The 18,716-nt window shown below is 43.1% G+C and overlaps 1 pseudogene; it reads right to left on the reverse strand.

Annotated features, from left to right (window-relative positions):
* Positions 1 to 254: 254 nt before the first annotated feature.
* LOC126087549 (60S ribosomal protein L36a-like) lies at positions 255 to 4,903 on the reverse strand (annotated as a pseudogene).
* Between the last annotated feature and the right edge of the window lie 13,813 nt (positions 4,904 to 18,716).

An 18,716-nucleotide genomic window follows, 5' to 3' on the forward strand; every position in this document is an offset into this window, starting at 1 on the left:
TTCTGAGGTGCCTCCTGATGGACTTGACCCTCCAACATTTTCATTAGCAGCCGTGTGCTTTAACCGTTTGCAGTACCCAGGGACTCTAGGTTACATGTCTTAAAATAAAGAAGCTTGGATCTGTTTGTTAACAGAAATAGATACTCATACAAACCTCATATTCTCAACACTTACAGAAAATAAGGAAACTCACACTTTATTTTTTTAACAGAACCTCAAGATTTTATTGTCTTGCTAATAAAATAAGACAGAGCTTAGGACTGGATCACTTGGCCCTTTCTCTTCTTATCTGCTCCCAGTTCAGAACGCTCGTGTCACCTAATAGGCAGCGTTCTCTGGGGTCTGTAGCTGGGCTCTCAGCACAACCTTCTTTGTAGTTTTAGTCTTCTTCTGGAAAACCGGCTTAGTCTGCCCACCTTAGCCACTCTGCTTCCGTCATAATGTCGCTTTCCTCGGATATATAGAGAATCTTTGCCCTTCCTGCACCTTGTCCTTTGTGGGGCTGGAGCTTGCCATACTTCTTACAGAAAGTCCAGTGGGTTTTAGGAACAGGTGCCCTGTTTGCAGGAGCGCTGTCTGTATGAAAAGCAGGAAACCAACACTTTAAAAATGCTGACTAAAGAACTAATCCTTCTTACAGCAAATGTTAGCTCAGAAACATTTTTATATGAGAATTCAACTTCACATAGTTCAAATCAAGCTTTGGAAAAATGAGACTTTTTTAAAGATGATTTTGATTAAAAAAATAAATAATAGTATTTGTCTTCCCTTGAGCTTGTTACTATGGGGAATAAAATCTAAAAAACCAAACCTGTTGCCGAGAGTAGAACTGTCCCATAGGGTTTCCAAGGAGCAGCTGGTGGGCTCAGATTGCCGACCTTTTGGTTAGCAGCTGAGCTCTTAGCCACTGTACCACCAGGGCTCCACTATGGAGGATATATGTGTACAGTTTATATTTTATTAAGATGTGTGTTTCTTTTCTCATTAACTTTTTAACCTTCCTATATTGGTTTACTGATCACATAAACTAACATTACCCCTACGTGGTATTCGAGTTTATGAAAAACATAAATTTTATTTAACTAAATTGAATAATAATTCTGACAGATGTTTTTCTGGCAGTGTTTATGCTTTGTAGCACGGCAGCTTGGATGCCATTTCCAACCTCCTCAGGTAACTTGGAACCCTGAACTAATATTAAATTGAGTTTGTTAATCAATAACCATCGATTGCCCAAGTAATTTATGAGTGAGATTGCATAATGAAATGTTGGTCACTAAGCATGATTTAAAATTTCTGTACTTACTATTCTTATATGCTACAGATTTTTTATAGAGTGGCTGTATTTTTGGATAATACAGTGAAACCTGTAAGAGCTGGAACTCCACGGGGTTGCCTTATTTTTCCTAGTCTCGCCCAGTTTTCCACCTTTGACAGAATGCAGCCTTACCACTTTTCTATCAGTCCTTTTAGTGCAAAATAAGTTTTCCTTCTCTGAAGGGTTTCCGCTTTTCACAAGCTTTACTGTATCAAGGAAACATGTTTATTTTTACCACGTGTAGAAGATATAAAGGAGAAGTGTGTGGCTATAGAAAGTTCTGTTATGTACAGCCATGAGCTCTGCTAAAATCCTCTGTACAACAGTGAGTTTCCATTACCTTCCTTCCAGTTTTCTCTGTGAAACAGGCATTAGTTTCTTTGGTTAAAAGTTATGATTAGTATTGCTAATGGATGCTCTAACCATACCTATTCAACCTCATCCTGGAGGCCCTAGTCAATGTAAAAACAAACAAATAAAAATAAAAAAAGGCATGTGTATTAGAAAGGAAGAAATAAAAGTGTCTCTATTTGCATATGGCATAGTTTTCTATGTAGAAAATCCCCAAGAATCTACAAAAAGCCACCTAGTGAGCTTAGAAAGGTTGCAGAATACAAGGTCAATGTATAAAAATCAACTGTATCTTTATATATTAGCAATCAACATTTGGAAATTAAAAAAAAAAAATACCATTTATGCTGGCCATGAAATATTTAGGTATAAATCTAACAAAATATGTACAGTATCTATGTGCTGAAAACTACAAAATGGTGATCAATAAAAGAAAAGAAGATTTAAATAAATGGAGACATGTTGATGGATTGGAAAACTCAATATCGTCAAGACGTCAATTCCTCCCAGATTGATATATGAATTCAATGCAACCCCAATCAAACCTCAGTAGGCTGTTGTAGAAACTGTCAAGTTGATTCTAAAATTGGCATGGAAAGACAAGGAATCTAGAAGAGCCAAGAAAAACCCAAATATTTGTTAAAAAGAAAAAAGTTGGAGGACTCACGCTACCTGATTCAACACTTATTAGAAAACAGTCCAGATATGGACCCTCACATATATGGTAGATTGAGTTCTGACAAGGGCACACAGGCAATAATGGAGAAATGATGGTCTTCTTAACACATGCTGGAGCCATTGAACATCCACATGCAAAAGAAGGAATCTCAACCCATACCTTGCACCATATAAAAAAATTAACTCAAAATGGATCGTAAAGCAAAATATAAGACTTCTCAAAGAAAACATAGGAGAAAATTTTTGTGATCTCAGGTTAGGCAACGATTGCTTAGATATAACACTAAAACCATGTTCCCTAAAAGACAAAAAAAATTATAATTTTTATCAATTGGACTTTTAAAAAAATTAAATTATTTGCTTTCAAATGACAGTATTAAAAGAATGAAGAGACAAGCCACAGATTGGCAGAGAATGTTTGCAAAACACATCTGATGAAGGACTTGCATCTAGAATATACAAAGAACTCTCAAAATGCAATGATAAGAAATAGACAATCTAAAAAATGGTCAAAGGATTTGAACAGACGTTTTAGAAAAAAAGCTATATAAAGGACAAATAAGCCTAAGATGCTCAGCATCATTGTTGTTGCTATTTGCCGCCAAGTTGGCTGTGACTCAGGCAACCCCATGGGTAATAGAATGGAATGTTGCCCAGTCCTGAGCCATCTTCATGATCATTTGTACGTTTGAGTCCATTGTGTCCATCCATCTCATTGAGAGTTTCCCTCGCCCTCACTGGCCCTCCGCTTTACTAAGCATGACGTGCTTTTCCATTGATTGGTCCCTCCTGATGATAAGTCCAAAATAAATGACTTGAAGTTTTAGACAATATTCTGTGATCCATAGAGTTTTCATTGGCTAATTTTCAGAAGTAGATCCCAGGCCTTTCTTCCTAGTCTGTCTTAGTCTGGAAGCTCCACTGAAACCCGTCCACTATGGTTGACACTGCTGGTGTTTGAAATACTGACGGCCTAGCTCCCAGCACCATAGAAACTCCAAGCCACCACCATACAACAAACAGATCACCTATCTTCCAAACTACTCTGTGAGGTAGGCAGAGCCATCATACTCATTTTATAATTAAAGAAATTGGAGTTAAAGTATTTAAACAAATCGAGTGATGTACCTGATCAGTGGCAAAATCAGGGTTCAAACACAGGCTGTTTGACTTCAGAGCCGTAAGTAAAATGGTTTGATAAACTGCTTCCTGTAGCTAATTTTAAGCCTTGCTGTTCTATTGACTATTGACCCTATGACCCTGTAACACAATGAAACATTGCCAGATCCTGAGCCATCCTCACAATAGTAGGTATGTTTGAGCCCACTGTTGCAGCCACTGCGTCAATCCATCTTGTTGAGGATCTTCTTCTCTTTCATGGACCCTCTACTTTACCAACCATGATGTCCTTCTCCAGGGATGGGTCTCTCCTGACAACATGTCCAAAGTAAGTGAGACAAAGTTTTACCATCCTTGCTTCTAAGGAGCATTCTGGCTATACTTCCTCCAAGGCAGATTTGTTCGTTCTTTTGGCAGTCCATGGTATATTCGATATTCTTCACCAACACCATAATTCAAATGCATTGTTTCCTCTTTGGTCTTATTCATTGTCCAGCTTTCAGGTGCATATGAGACGATTGAAAACACCATGGCTTGGGTCAGGCGCACCTTAGTCCTCAAAGTGACATCTTTCCTTTTCAACACTTCAAAGAGGTCTTCTGCAGCAGATTTGCCCAATGCAATACGTCCTTAGATTTCTTAACTGCTGCTTCCATGGGAGTTGATTGTGGATCCAAGTAAAATGAAATCCTCAACAACTTCAATCTTCTCTTTGTTTATCATGATGTTGCTTATTGGTCCAGTTGTGAGGATTTTTGTGTTCTTTATGTTGAGGTGAAATCCATACTGAAGGCCGTAGCCTTTGATCTTTATCAGTAAGTTCTTCAAGTTCTCATCACTTTCAGTGAGCCAGGCTGTGTTATCTGCATATCGTGGGTTGTTAATGAGTCTTCCTCCAATCTTGATGCCTCATTCTTCCTTCTATTGACTAGCTGTGTGATCTTGGGTATGCTAACTAACTCCCTCTAAGACTTGCTTTCCTACATTTTCATAAAACGGGGATCCCATACATCCCCTCCAGTGTTTGTGAAGATTGAGTTCCTATACACAGAGCCCCAGCCCAGGGAGGGGTAAGTGCTCAGTTATATCTGGTGCAGCCTACTCACTTTACAGATAAGGAAACCAGGCCCCACAGAGGCCACAGAGCTTGTCACAGGCACCCGGGGAGTGTCAGTGAGAAGGCTCTGTGCCAACTTCCTGACTTCTGGTCCAGAGCACTGAACTGTAAGGGCTCTGACCAGCTGTCTTCCTTGGATGCCCTCTACCTAGGGGCCAAAATATTCATTACCACAGTCCCAGTGCACTTGTGAGCAGCTCAAAATATTCCGAGCTCCGGCAACAAATAACTCACAATGTCATTACTTGCCTGATGCCTTTTGAGCAGAGCTGCTCCCCAGAGTGCTCGTCACTGGAGTGACAGTCCCCCATGTCATACATCTCCCAGAAGCCGACACTCTGCCTTTCTGTGTTAAAATGCCCTGATCGATGACAGGCAATGCCAGTTCACACCAGAAAGCAGTAGGGGTACTTGAGGGTGTCCTATTTATCTCAGCTCTGGCTTGGTTATGAAGGAAACTCCTGAAGATAGGGTTTAATTTTGGCTGGTTCTAATTGTGTGGTTTTTACTTGGTGACTTAGATCCAGCATCTGGACCATGATTGTGGAAGGGACTCTAGAATGTGGCTAAAAAAAAATAAAAATAAAAAACCCAAACCCGCTGCCATCGAGTCGATTCCAACTCATGGCAACCTCGTGTGTTGAGTAGCGCTGAGCTCCCTAGGGTTTTCTTGGCTGTAATCTTTATGGAAGCAGTTTGCCAGGTCTTTCTTCTGTGGTTCAAGCCATGACCCTTTAGGTTTGTGGAAGAGTGCAAACCATTTGCACCACCCAGGGACCTCCTAGACGTGGTTAGAGGAATGTTTTCCACATTTGAGGCTGTGGGGGACTACGGGAACCCTCCGCCAAGAGCCGCTGGCAAGGAAGGAAGATGTGGGGGCAGAAGTCTGGCCTCGTGTCTCAGCCCCGTGAGGACAGATCTGTGTTTGTTTAACACACAGGGCTTGCCATAGATCACTTTTGGTGAAAGCGTTCTGGGGCTAAAAGTATGTTTATAAAAACCACTGGTCTAGTCTAACTTTCTTGTTTTACAGCTAGGGAAACTGGGGTCCATTGGAAATGTTTTGTCCAATATACAAGAGTAAGCCCGTCTCAGAACACAGACTAGAACCCAAGTTCCTGACACGCCATAGGTTCTTTTTCTTTTTTTTCCCTTTCACTCAATAGAGCTACAAGTACTTCTAGCACAAGGTTCAGCAAACTTTTTCTGTAAAGGGCTAGATCATAAATATTTCTGGCTTTACGGGCAGTAGGTCTCTGTCACAGTTACTCAGTTCTGCCCTTTTAGTAGAAAGTAGCCACAGACAATATGTAAATGGACAAATAAGGTTGTATTCCGATAAAACTTTTTTTACAGAAAGAGATGGCAGGCCAGCTTTGACCTGTGGGCGTGGTCTGTTGACCCCAGTTTTAGCATAATCAGAAACAAAAGGAGAATTTCAGGTGGGCTATGGTTTTGATTCCCATTCAATGCACCTAGCATACAGCCACCACCTGTCTTTTGGTTGCTAGGATGCTGAACTGGTTTCCGAGGAGCTTCCAGACCAAGGTGAACCAAGAAGGAAGGTCTGGATATCAATCTCTGAAAGTAAGCCAGTGAAAACCCTAGGGATCACAACAGTCTGATCCATAACTGGTCATGGGGTTGGCGCAGGACCAGGCAGCGTTTCGTTCAGTTATGCGTCAAGTTTCCAGAAGTCAGAGGCCAACTTGACAGCAACTAACACTACCACCAACATGGGTCAATAGGAAGAGACTGACCCACACACGGTGAGGGTTGGTTGACTTATGGGTTTCTTTAGCTAGAATCTCACGGTGCTGTTGGAGGGAGGGACTGCAGGCCTGGTTACGAAACAATGGGGGCGTGCTGGAACAAACGGTCAACCGGAGAAGGAATGATGAGCTCTGTCTGTCTGAGACAATGGGTGTAACGTCTGAGACGACTTCACAAAGAGAACCTTGAGTTGGCTCTGGACATGCGACAGAAGAGGAAGACTGTTCCAGGTGGAGGAAATAGGATGAGGCAGAACTCTAGGGCGTGTGGGGATGCGAGGAGGAGTAGGAGACAAGGTGTGAAGGGAGGCGAAGGAGACATTTCAGAGGGCCTTGTGTGCCCTCCTGAGAGGACTAAACCTCATTCCCAAGGGCGATTGGGAGCCATTTAAGAGGTTTTAAGCAAGGTGTTTTTTTTTTTTTTTTTTTAAGCAAGGTGTTAGTGAAGAATATTGAATATACCATGGACTTCCAGGAGAACAAACAAATCAGTCTTAGAAGGAATACAACCAGAATGCTCTTTAGGAATGAGGATGGTGAGACTTCAACTCACTTACTCTGGACATGTCTCAGGAAAGACCAATTGCTAGAAAAAGACACATGGCTGGTAAAACACAGACTCAGCAGAAAAAGAGGGACACTGTCCACGAGATGGACTGATGCAATAGCGCAATGATAGACTCAAACACGCCAAGGATCATGTCCATGAGACGGACTGACGCGATAGTGCAATGATAGACTCAAACATGCCGAGGATCATGAGGATGGAGCAGGACTGGGCAATACTTTGTCTGTTACACACAAGGATGCTATGAGTTGGAGCTCGCACAATGGCAAATAACAACGACAACAAAGCAAGGGTATGACCTGATGGTCTGGCATTTCATAGAGACTGAGCTGGCACCATGGAGTGAATGGAATAGGGCGCAGGGCATGCTGAGATTGGAGGCAAGGAGACAAGTTAGGAGTTGTTGAAATGATCTGGGAGAAGAATGCTGGTCAAAGGCAGTGGCAATCAGCACAGATCCCACTTCCCTACAGAAATCCCATTCAAGAAGAGTCCATATGTGTGATAAGCTATGAGCGTTTGTTAATTTCCATTTATCAATGATTGACCCAGAGCCAGGAGACTGATATTGAATGCCTGTTTCCTTCTCATTTTCTGTGTGACCTTGGAAAAGTCACTTCACCTCTCTGAGCTTCGGATGCCTCATCTTCTAAGTGGTGATTCTAATACCTGCTGCCAAAGATTGTTGTGAAGATTAAATAGGATAACCTATTAAAGCTCCATTGTAAGTCCTGTTTTTTATGTATGGGTACATAGCAAAGTTTTTTTTCTTTTAATATAAGCTGAATTCTCAAAGAGATTAAACCTGAAGGGATTTTTATCCTTACAGGGATAGGCACGGTTCTTGAAGCTGTAATCCACTGTGGAAATGTCGGATCATTTGACATTTCTTATGGCTGATCGGGATATTCTCAAAGGCCTGAGGATGGATTTTAAGATGTCTCCTGGGCTGGAATTTTAATAAAATGTACATTCCTTGTAAATTACATTGCTCACATGAAAATTTGCTATGTGCTACAAATAGAGATTGCTGCTAACATCAATGCCAAGTGAGGGTTGCGTTAGTTTAAATTTGATTGATGCCATTCTCCTGTGTATTCCTGAAAGAACTGTACCGGAGTCAGGTGACTTGCACACCAGTCTTAAGTGGTGCTTAGCATGATGGTTATTCAATCAAGATGTTCTCCTTAAACGTATAGGAGGCAGCCCTACAACTAGATTTAATTTCATGCTGAAGGGCGTGAATGTTCATTTTCCCCAATTGTTACCCAGAGTCCAATTTTAATTTGTTTGCTATTTCTGTTAATGCCAAGGCCTACTTAGCATATCCACTGAAAGTCCTTCAGAATATTAACAGGGAATCCTCATAGAATTGCTAGAGTTTCTAAATGTTTGTCAATTACCCTGACAAGCTTTTAGTTTTAATTCACATTAAGTAGATTTCATTATTAACAAGGATATCTGCAAATTAAAATTAGACCATTAACATCTTAAATACTCTGCATTTTTTTAAAGAAAACTTTAAAAAAAACTGGGAAAATGCATTTTGTATAAAAAAGTTGCCAAAAATAGAGAAAAGAAACCAAGTTTAACCATACTCATGAAGCCATCTACCACCTGTCTGTTGGTTTGTCATACTATGGTCACTTGCATGTTGTGATGATGCTGGAAGCTATGCCACTGGTACTTCAAATATCAGCAAGGTCCCGCATGATGGACAGGTTTCAGCGGCACTTCCAGACTAAGACAGACTAGGAAGAGAGGCTCAGCAATCTACTTCTGAAAATTAAAAAAAAAAATATTAGCCAGTGAAAATCTTATGAATCACAAAGGCGCATTGTCCAGTACAGTGCTAGGTGATAAGCCTTGTAAGTTAGAAGACACTCAGAATACACGGTGGCCGCAATGAACTTGAGCATATCAACAAATGTGAAGATGGCACAAGACTGGGCAACATTTCTTTCTGTTGTACATGGGATTGCCATGAGTTGGGGCCAGCAGCCACTAACCACAACAACAGAGAAGAGATCACTTACCCTTTAGAATAATAACAAGTAGTACTTTATGAGTACTTACTCTATCTTATACACTGCTAAGCACTTTACAGACGTTTCTTCTTGAATCCTCAGTCCCGCCTCTGAGGAAGGTGACTGTCCCCCTCCATTTTACAAGTGAGGACACGGGCTCAGAGTGTATAGCCAAGCTATAACTTGAACCTGGGTCTCTGACTATTCTAGAAAACCACACATTCTAGAATGTTCCTGCGCAAGCTGCAAGTGGCCTGGAGCCTCATTATTTGATGTCAATCATTTGGGGCCGTCTAGTGGATTTTTCCACCACCTGTCTGTCAGTTTGTTGCACTGTGAGGGCTTGTGTGTTGCTATGATGCCGGAAGCTACGCCACTGGTATTTCAAAATATCAGCAGGGTCACCAATGGTGAACAAGTTCCAGTGGAACTTTCAGGCTAGGAAGACTAGGAAGGAACTGGTAATCTACTTCCGAAAAACTGGCCAGTGAAAACCTTAAGAATAGCAGTGGAACATTGTCTTATATAGTGCCAGAAGATGAGCCCCTCAGGTTGGAAGATACTCAAAACATGACTGGGGAAGAGCTGCCTCCTCAAAGTAGAGTTGACCTTAATGACATGGATGGAGTTGAGCTTTCGCAACCTTCATTCGCTGATGTGGGAAGGCTCCAAATGAGAAGAAACAGCTACAAACATCCATTAATAATTGGAATACGGAATGTACGAAGTATGAATTTAGGAAAGTAGGAAGTCGTCAAAATGAAATGGAATACATAATGATCAATATCCTAGGCATTAGTGAGCTGAAATGGACTGGTATTGGCCATTTTGAATCAGACAATCATATGGTCTTCTATGCCGGGAATGACAAATTGAAGAGGAATGGTGTCACATTCATTGTCAAAAAGAACATTTCAAGGTCTATCCTGAAGTACAACGCTGTCAATGATAGTATAATATCCATAAACCTACAAATAAGACTATTACTCGAAGTTATGCACCAATGACTAATGCCAAATAGGGGGAACTTGAAGATTTGTACCAACTTCTACAGTCTGAAATTGATCAGACGTGCAATCAAATTGCATTGATAATTACTGTTGATTGGAATGTAAAAGTTGGAAACAAAGAAGAAGGATCGGTAGTTGGAAAATATGGCCTGGGTGATAGAAACGATGCCGGAGATCACATGACAGAATTTTGCAAGACCGATGACTTATTCATTGCAAATACCTTTTTTCAACAAAATAAATGATGACTATACACATGGACCTCACTGGATTCAAAACACAGGCGGAATCAAATTGACTACATCTGTGGAAAGAGATGATGGGAAATCTCAATATCATTAGTCAGAACAAGGCCAGGGGCCCACTGGGGAACAGAACATCAATTGCTCACATGCAAGTTCAAGCTGATGCTGAAGAAAATTAAAAAGAGTCCACGAAAGTCAAAGGACCACCTTAAGCATATCCCACTTGAATTTAGAGAGCATCTCAAGAATAGATTTGACACATTGAACATAAATGACTGAACACAAGATGAGTTATAGGATAATATTAAGGACATCATACATGAAGAAAGCAAAAGGTCATTAAAAATACAGGAAAGAAAGACCAAAATGAATGTCAGAGGAGACTCTGAAACCTGCTTTTGAGTGTAGAGTAGCTAAAGCTAATGGGAGAAATGATGAAGTAAAAGAGTTAAACAGGAGATTTCAAAGGGTGGCTTGAAAAGACAAAGTAAAGTATTATAATGACGTGTGCAAAGACCTGGAGATAGAAAAACAAAATGGAAGAGCACGTTTAACGTTTTTCAAGCTGAAAGAACTGAAGAAAAAATTCAAGCCTCGAGCTGCAATTCTGAAGGATTCTATGCGCGAAATATCAAATGACACGGGAAGCATCAAAAGAAGATGGACGGGCTACACAGAGTCACTGTACCAAAAAGAATTGATTGATGTTCAGCCATTTCAGGAGGCAGCATATGATCAAGAACCAATGGTATCTGTCTTAGTTATCTAGTACTGCTGTAACAGAAATACCACAAGGGGATGGCTTTAACAAAGAGAAATTTATTATCTCACAGTCTAGTAGGCTAGAAGTCCAAATTCAGGGCGTCACTTCCAGGGGAGGGCTTTTTTACTCTGTCAGCTCTGGAGGAAGGTCTTTCTCATCAATCTTCCCCTGGACTAGGAGCTTCTCTGTGCAAGAACACTGGGTGTAAAGGATAGGCTCTGCTTCCAGTGCTCCTTTCTTGGTAGTATGAGGTCCCCAACTCTCTGCTAGCTTCCCTTTCCTTTTATCCATTGTTAGATAAAGGGTGGTGCAGGCCACGCCCCAGGGAAACTCCCTTTATGTTGGATCAGGGAGGTGACCTTAGTAAGGGTGTTACAATCTCACCTTAATCATTTTAACATAAAATTACAATCACAAAATGGAGGACAACCACACAACTCTGGGAACATGGCCCAGCCAAATTGATACACATATTTTTGGTGGGACATAATTCAATCTATGACAGTATTGAAGGAAGAAGTCCAAGCTGCACTGAAGACACTGGTGAAAAACAAGGCTCTAGGAATTAACAGAATACCAATTGAGATGTTTCAACAAACCGATGCAGCACTGGAGGTGCTCGCTCATCTATGCCGAGGAATTTGCAAGACCTGGCCAACCGGCCAGAAGAGATTCATATTTGTGCCCATTCCAAAGAAAGGTAATCCAACAAACAAATATCATTAATATCACATCCAGGTAAAATTTTGCTGAAGACAATTTGAAAAAAACAGTGGCAGTTGTACTTCGAGAGTGAACTGCTAGAACATTTGAGCTGGATTCAGAAGAGGACGTGGAAGAAGGGATATCACTGCTGATTTCAGATGGATCCTGGCTGAAAGCAGAGAATACCAGATAGATGTTTGCCTGTGTTTTATTGACTATGGAAAGGCATTCGACTGTTTGGATCATAACAAATTATGGATAACACCGTGAAGAATGGGAATTCCAGAACACTTAATTGTGCTCCTGTGGAACCTGTGCGTAGACCAAGAGGCAGTTGTTCCAGCAGAACCAGGGGATACTGTGTGGTTTAAAGTCAGGAAAGGTGTGCCTCAGGGTTGTTTCCTTTCACCATACCTATTCAGTCCGTATGCTGAGCAAGTAATTCAAGAAGCTGGCTATATGAAGAAGAATGTGGCATCAGGATTGGAAGAAGACTCATACACAATCTGTGATATGCAGATGGAAGTGAAGAGGACTTGAAGCACTTACTGATGAAGATCAAGGACCACAGCCTTCAGTATGGATTACAGCTCAACATAAAGAAAACAAAAATCCTCACAATTGGACCAATAAGCAATCATGATAAATGGAGAAAATATTGAAGTTGTCAAGGATTTCATTTTACTTGGATTCACAATCAATGCCCATGGAAGCAGCAGTAAGAAATCAAACAGTGCATTGCGCTGGGCAAATCTGCTGCAAAAGGCCTCTTTAAAGTGTTGAAAAGCAAAGATGTCACTTTGAGGACTAAGGTGTGCCTGATCCAAGCCATGGTGTTTTTCATTGCCTAGTATGGATAGGGAAGCTGGACAACAAAAAAGGAAGACTAAAGAAGAATTGAGACATTTGCATTGTGGTGTTGGTGAAGAATATTGAATATACCATGGACTGCCAGAAGACTGAACAAATCTGTCTTGGAAGAAGTACAGCCAGAGTGCTCCTTGGGAGCAAGAATGGTGAGAAACTTTGTCTTATGTGCTTTGAATGTGTTATCAGGAGGAACCAGCCCCTGGAGAAGGACATCATGCTTGGTAAGGTAGAGGGTTAGTGAAAAAGGGGAAGACTCTCAATGAGATGGATTGACACAGTGGCTGCAACGATGGGTTCAAACATAGCAACGACTGTAAGGATGGTGCAGGACTGGGCAGTGTTTTGTCCTGCTGTACATAGGGTCGCTGTGAGTTGGAGCTGACTGAATGGCACCTAACAACAACAACAGGGCATTTTTAGGCAGCTTAGAGAATATTTTGCAATTTGACCCTGTATTAGTTTCATGTGGTTGCTGTAACAAATCGCCACATATTTGATGGCTTAAAACAGCAGAAATTTATTCTGTCACAGCTCTGGAGGCCAGAAGGTGGAAATCAAGTCTTCAGGGCCCATTTCCTCCACTGCTCTAGGGGAGGATGCTTCCTGGACTCTTTCAGTTTCTGGTGGCTCCAGGGCTTCCTTAGCTGGTCGCTCCAATCTCTGTCTTCTTGGTAACGTGGCTTCTTTGCTCTCTGGGAGTCTCTTATAAGGATACTTGTCTCTGGATTTAGGGCTGGTTTGGGTAATGCAGGGTGATCTCATCTTGAGATCCTTAGTATAATTAAATCTGGAAATACTGTTTTTCCAGGTAAGTTAACATTTACAGGGTTTGGGTTTTAGGATGTGGCCATATCTTTTTAGGCACCACCGTTCAATCACTCTAAATTCTTAGTCATCTAGTGCAGCTATAACAGAAATACCACAAGTGGATGGCTTCAACGAAGAGAAGTTTATTCTCTCATGGTCCAGTAGGCTAGAAGTACGAATTCAGGGCGCCAGCTCCAGGGGAAGGCTTTCTCTCTCTGCCAGCTCTGGAGGAAAGTCCTTGTCATCAGTCTTCCCTTGTTCTGGGAGCATCAAAGCACAGGAACCTCAGGTCCAAAGGACGTGCCTGCTCCTGGCACTGCTCTGTTGGTGGTATGAGGCTCCCATGTCTCTCTGCTCACTGCTCTTTTATATCTCAGAAGAGATTGGCTTAAGACAGTATCTAATCTTGTAGATCTCATCAGTATAACTGCCGCTAATCCATCTTATTACATCATAGTGGTAGGATTTACAACACACAGGGAAATCACGTCAGAAGATAAAGTGGTAGACAAGCATACAATCATACAAGGGAATCATGAGCTAGCCAAGGTAACAGATGTTTTGGGAGACACAATTCAATCTCTGACAGACCCTGACCTTGTTTAACAGAAGCTCCATGGCTCCCCTGCATGGGCCAGGTCAGACTACCCATCCTGGTCTGCTCTGTTCCTGAATGGGCCTCCCCATCTCATGCTTGTGGCCTCTCCTTTCCTTGCTATCTAGTCAACCCTTCGAGCCTCAGCCTCATTCCCACTTCTTCCAGGAAGCCCTACGCGTACTCACCATCCCAGCTGTAGCTGGAGAGTCAACACGGAGCATGCTCACCTCGTTCTGGTGCTGGGCTGGCTTTACTGGCCTCACTTAAGAGTGCTATCTATGATTGCTGCCGTTCCACCGATAAGGAGCCTGAGGCACAGAGAAGTTAAGTAATTTGCCCCAGGTCACACTGCTTGTAAGTGGCAGAGGTGGACACAGCCCAGGCAGTGTGACTGCAGAGCCCCATCCCAGTCACTGTGTTGCTGTCTCACCTGTCTCTGCTGACCCCCACCCCCCTCTCTCCAGACCACAGGGATCCCCACCTCTTCCAAACTCCTTTGGCTCTTTAATAAGTAGCTCAAAATTATATGGCTCTTAACATAGTGTGCTTGGAGTCCCTGTGTGGTACAAACGTTTAACACTCTCAGCTGCTAACGGAGAGGTTGGTTTAAGTCCACTCAGAAGCACCTTGGAAGAAAGGCCTGCCGATCTACTTCTGAAAAATCAGCCCTTGAAAACCCTGTGGAGCACAGTTCTGCTCTGACACACATGGGGTCACCGTGAGTCGGAACTGACTTGATGACAACTGGTTTGGTTTATAACGTGCTTGGAATTGTAAATTGACTTTTCAAGAGTGCCTCTCTCTTCTCTGCAGCTACGGGTGAGGCTCCTGTGGGTCCTTTTCCTTATCCTGTCCCTTCAGCGTTACCACAGAACTGGGCACAGCGCTCGATGATGTTCTGATGGCTTCCTTAGGAACCCAGCTGGCATCGTGAGTTACGGCTTCTGGCTGGCGTTTATTGAGCACCACAGGGATTTGTGTCTGTCCTGGTGCATCAGTGTCCTGTGGGGGAATGGCAGGGAGGATTGCTCTTCACGAGCTCAGGCCCTGTTCTTTAGCATCCACAACAGATGTCTTCACTTGAGAAGTCGGCAGTTCTGAGTCCATCTTGCTCCACCCCAGCTGCATCCTGCCCTGGAGGGCCACCTTGTCCTTGCTCTTCGATAGGAACGTGGATTGCCTAGACCAGTCTCCCTAACGCCAGACCCCTGACTCCACGGGACGAATCCTAAGGGGTCTAGCCTTGTTCTGCAGACCTCTCCTCAGCACTGCCCATTGCTAATTTGGGCAAAGACTGGGGAAGACTCTAGGACAAAAAATTTTTTTTTACAAGGTTGTACTTTAGCCAATGGAGTCCCTGGGTGGTACAGAGAGTTAACGTGCTTGGCCACAAACCAAAAGGTTGGAGGTTTGAGTCCACACAGAAGTGTCTCAGAAGAAAGCCTTGGCAATCTGCTTCTGAAAAATGTGCCATGGAAAACCCCACGGAGCACAGGTCTGCTCTGTCACACATGAGGTCACTGTGAGTCGGAATTGACTCAATGGCCACTGTTTTTTTTTAGCCAACAGTCAGCATATGCAAGAGGAAGAGATCTAATAGATGAACGGTACCCGGGGGCAGGCTGCTGGGCTCCTGGAGGCACCGTTCTCTTCTCATCAGGAAAACCTGCTCTCACGGATTGAATTGTGCTCCCCCCCAAATGTCTGTCAACTTGGCTACGTCGTGATTCCCTTGTACGATCGTATGACTGTCTACCGTTTTATCTTCTGATGTGATTTCCCGTATGTTGTAAATCCTATCACTATGAGGTAATAAGGTGGGTTAGTGGCGGTTATACTGATGAGGTCTACAAGGTTAGGTAGTGTCTTAAGACAATCACTTTTGAGATATAAAAGAGGGAAGCAAGCAGAGAGACACGGGGACCTCATATCACCAAGAAAGCAGCGCTGGAAGCAGAGCATGTCCTTTGGACCTGAGGTTCCTGTGCTGAGATGCTTCCAGACCAAGGGTAGACTGATGACAAGGACCTTCCTCCAGAGCTGACAGAGAGAGAAAGCCTTCCCCTGGATCCGATGCCCTGAATTCAGACTTCTAGCCTCTGGGCTGTGAGAGAATAAACGTCTCTTATTTGTCACGCCAGCACTAGATGGCTAAGACACCTGCCTAGGTTGTTGCACCTGTTGTGGCAGGGAGAACAGTGGCTCGCCACACACGACCACATTCTCCCCCCTGGAACCTGTGGAGATGTCAGGTTACACGGCAAAGAGGAGTCAAGAGGAAAGATGGGATTTAGCTTGTTCATCAAATTACCTTAAAGTAGCAAGATTATTCTGAATTACCTGGAGGCTCAATGTAATCACCAAACCAAACCAAAAAAAAAAAGCACAACAAAACAAAACTAAACCCGTTGCTGTCGAATGGATCCTGACTTATGACGACCCCATGTGTTATGGAGTAGAAGTGCTATGGAAGCAGATTGCCAGGCCTTTCCTCCTCAGCCCTGCTAGTGGGTTTAAACCACCAACTTTTCAGTCAGTAGCTGAGTATGAATTGTTTGCACCCCTCAGGGACCTCAGCGTAATCACAGGAGTTTGTAAAAATGGAAGGAGGAATTAAAAGAGATTTCAGAGAGGTTGCACTGTGAGAAGGACTTAGTCCAACGTTGCTGGCTTTGAAAAAGGAGGAAGGGGCCATAACTCAAGGAAAGAGGGCAGCCTCTAGAAGTTGGAAGTCAAGAAAAAGGATTCTAGGGTTTCCAGAGAGGAACACACCCTGTCAACACCTCGATCTGAGCCAGACAAGATGCATGTTGGACTCCTGATCTACTGAGCTTTAATAAATTTATTTGTCATGGTCACAAGAGAAAACTAACACAGTCTATAAACCTTACCGGTTGCCGTTGAGTCAATTCCGGCTCATAGTGACCCTATAGGACCGGGTAGAACAGCCCCATAGGGTTTCCAAGGAATGGCTAGTGGATTCGAACTGCCGACTTTTTGGTTAGCAGCCAAGCTCTTAACCACTGCACCACCAGGGGTCCATAAGTGTCCTTGATTTGTGAACGTTTTGTCAATCCGAGGAACAGTTTGTGTTTTACAGTTCACGTATTGTTTTGTAAATTTAAAACACTATCCTCAACTACAAACCTGGGTATTTCCATTTTTACTCCTTGTGTAGGTTGGTGGAATGGCTTTCTGGTGGTTTTCAAACCTTGCTATGATTTTCTTAAGATGTAGAAAAAGCTAAGCTATGGTCAACTGGTCAATTTGATCTTACCTCTGCAAACTCCTTCAGAAAGCAATTTTGTATTTGAACCAACTTTGTTAGAATTGTGAAAGATAGCCATGGTTGCTAAGAGAAGCTGCCAGGGTGTTGCCATGGGAACAACTGTTTTGTTTTTAACCCAGGAATAACAAGCTCTAACTGCAAAAAAGCCCAGGTAGGGAAGGCAGGGGTGAAAGCTGCCCCTTGCCTCCTCCACATTAGGGGAAAAGGCTGAGGTTTCTTGCCAATTCCCTAAGTTCCTCAGACACTGCCTACTGCTCTGAGAAGGGCCAGAGGAAACGCGTGGGGCTTGGATTCAGAGAGATTTGGGTGTAAATTCCTGATTCACCTTGCCAACTGCAAGACCTAGAGTGAGGAACATAATTACCCTGGATCCCCACCGTGTAAGTCATGAAATGGGGATCACGATGGTGGTTACCTCTCAGAGGAGGTGTGATCACATGAGATGACACGACACAGGCAGCTTGTTCAGTGCCTGGAAAGTAGGAAGGGCTGATTGCCTGATGGAGCCGTTCTGCTTAGACAGGAGATGGGCTGCAAGACTCTAGATGGTACATTCCAAGCCACTTGTGGAAAGGGACCTTGCTAAAGATTTCCAGAGTCCCTGGGTGGTTCGAACAGTTAAATACTCGACATCTAGCTGTAAGGTTGGTGGTTCAAACCCACCTTGGAAGACAGGCCTGTCGACCTGCTTCAAAAGGTCACAGCCTTGAAAACTCTATGGAGCACAGTTCTACTCTGCAAACGCAGGGCTGCCATGTGTCAGAACAGACTTGACAGCAATTCACAACAACAAAGATTTCCATTCCGTCAGATAGCACCTGTGACTGGCTCGCAGCTCAGGCTAGACGGGACTCAGGTTGTGAGCTATCCTGAAGGAAGTATGCGGACACAGGGACTCTGAAGCTGGCTTACCGGTGGTGTGCAGAGTGTCTTAGTTTCCGAGTGCTGCTGTAACAGAAATACTGTAAGTGGGTGGCTTTAAAGAACAGAAATTTATTTTGGGTCAATTCAGGAGGCTCCAAGTCTGAATTCAGGGCACCGGCTCTAGGGGAAGGCTCTAGAGGGAGAAGTTTCCATCTGAGCCCTGAGTCAGAAAATTTTGGACCTCTCGAAAGTAAGTGGTCATAGCAATGGCCACAACAATGGACTTGAGCATGCCGACAATCATGAAGATGGTACAGGATTGAGAATGTTTGGTCTATTGTATATAAGGTCACTGTTATGGATTGAATTTTGTCCCCCCAAAATGTGTGTCAACTTGGCTAGGCCATGATTCCCCAGCATTGTCTGTCCACCTTTTTGTCACCTGATGTGATTTTCCTAAGTGTTGTAAACCCCACCTCTATGATGTTAATGAGGCAGGATTGGAGGCAGTTGTGTTAATGAGACATGATTCAATCTATAAGATTAGGTTTTATCTTGAGTCAATCCCTCTTGAGCTTTGGAAGGCCAGAGAAGGAATAAACTGAGTCAGCCTAG

This window comes from Elephas maximus, chromosome 12 (genome assembly GCF_024166365.1).
Source record: "Elephas maximus indicus isolate mEleMax1 chromosome 12, mEleMax1 primary haplotype, whole genome shotgun sequence".
NCBI lineage: Eukaryota > Metazoa > Chordata > Mammalia > Proboscidea > Elephantidae > Elephas > Elephas maximus.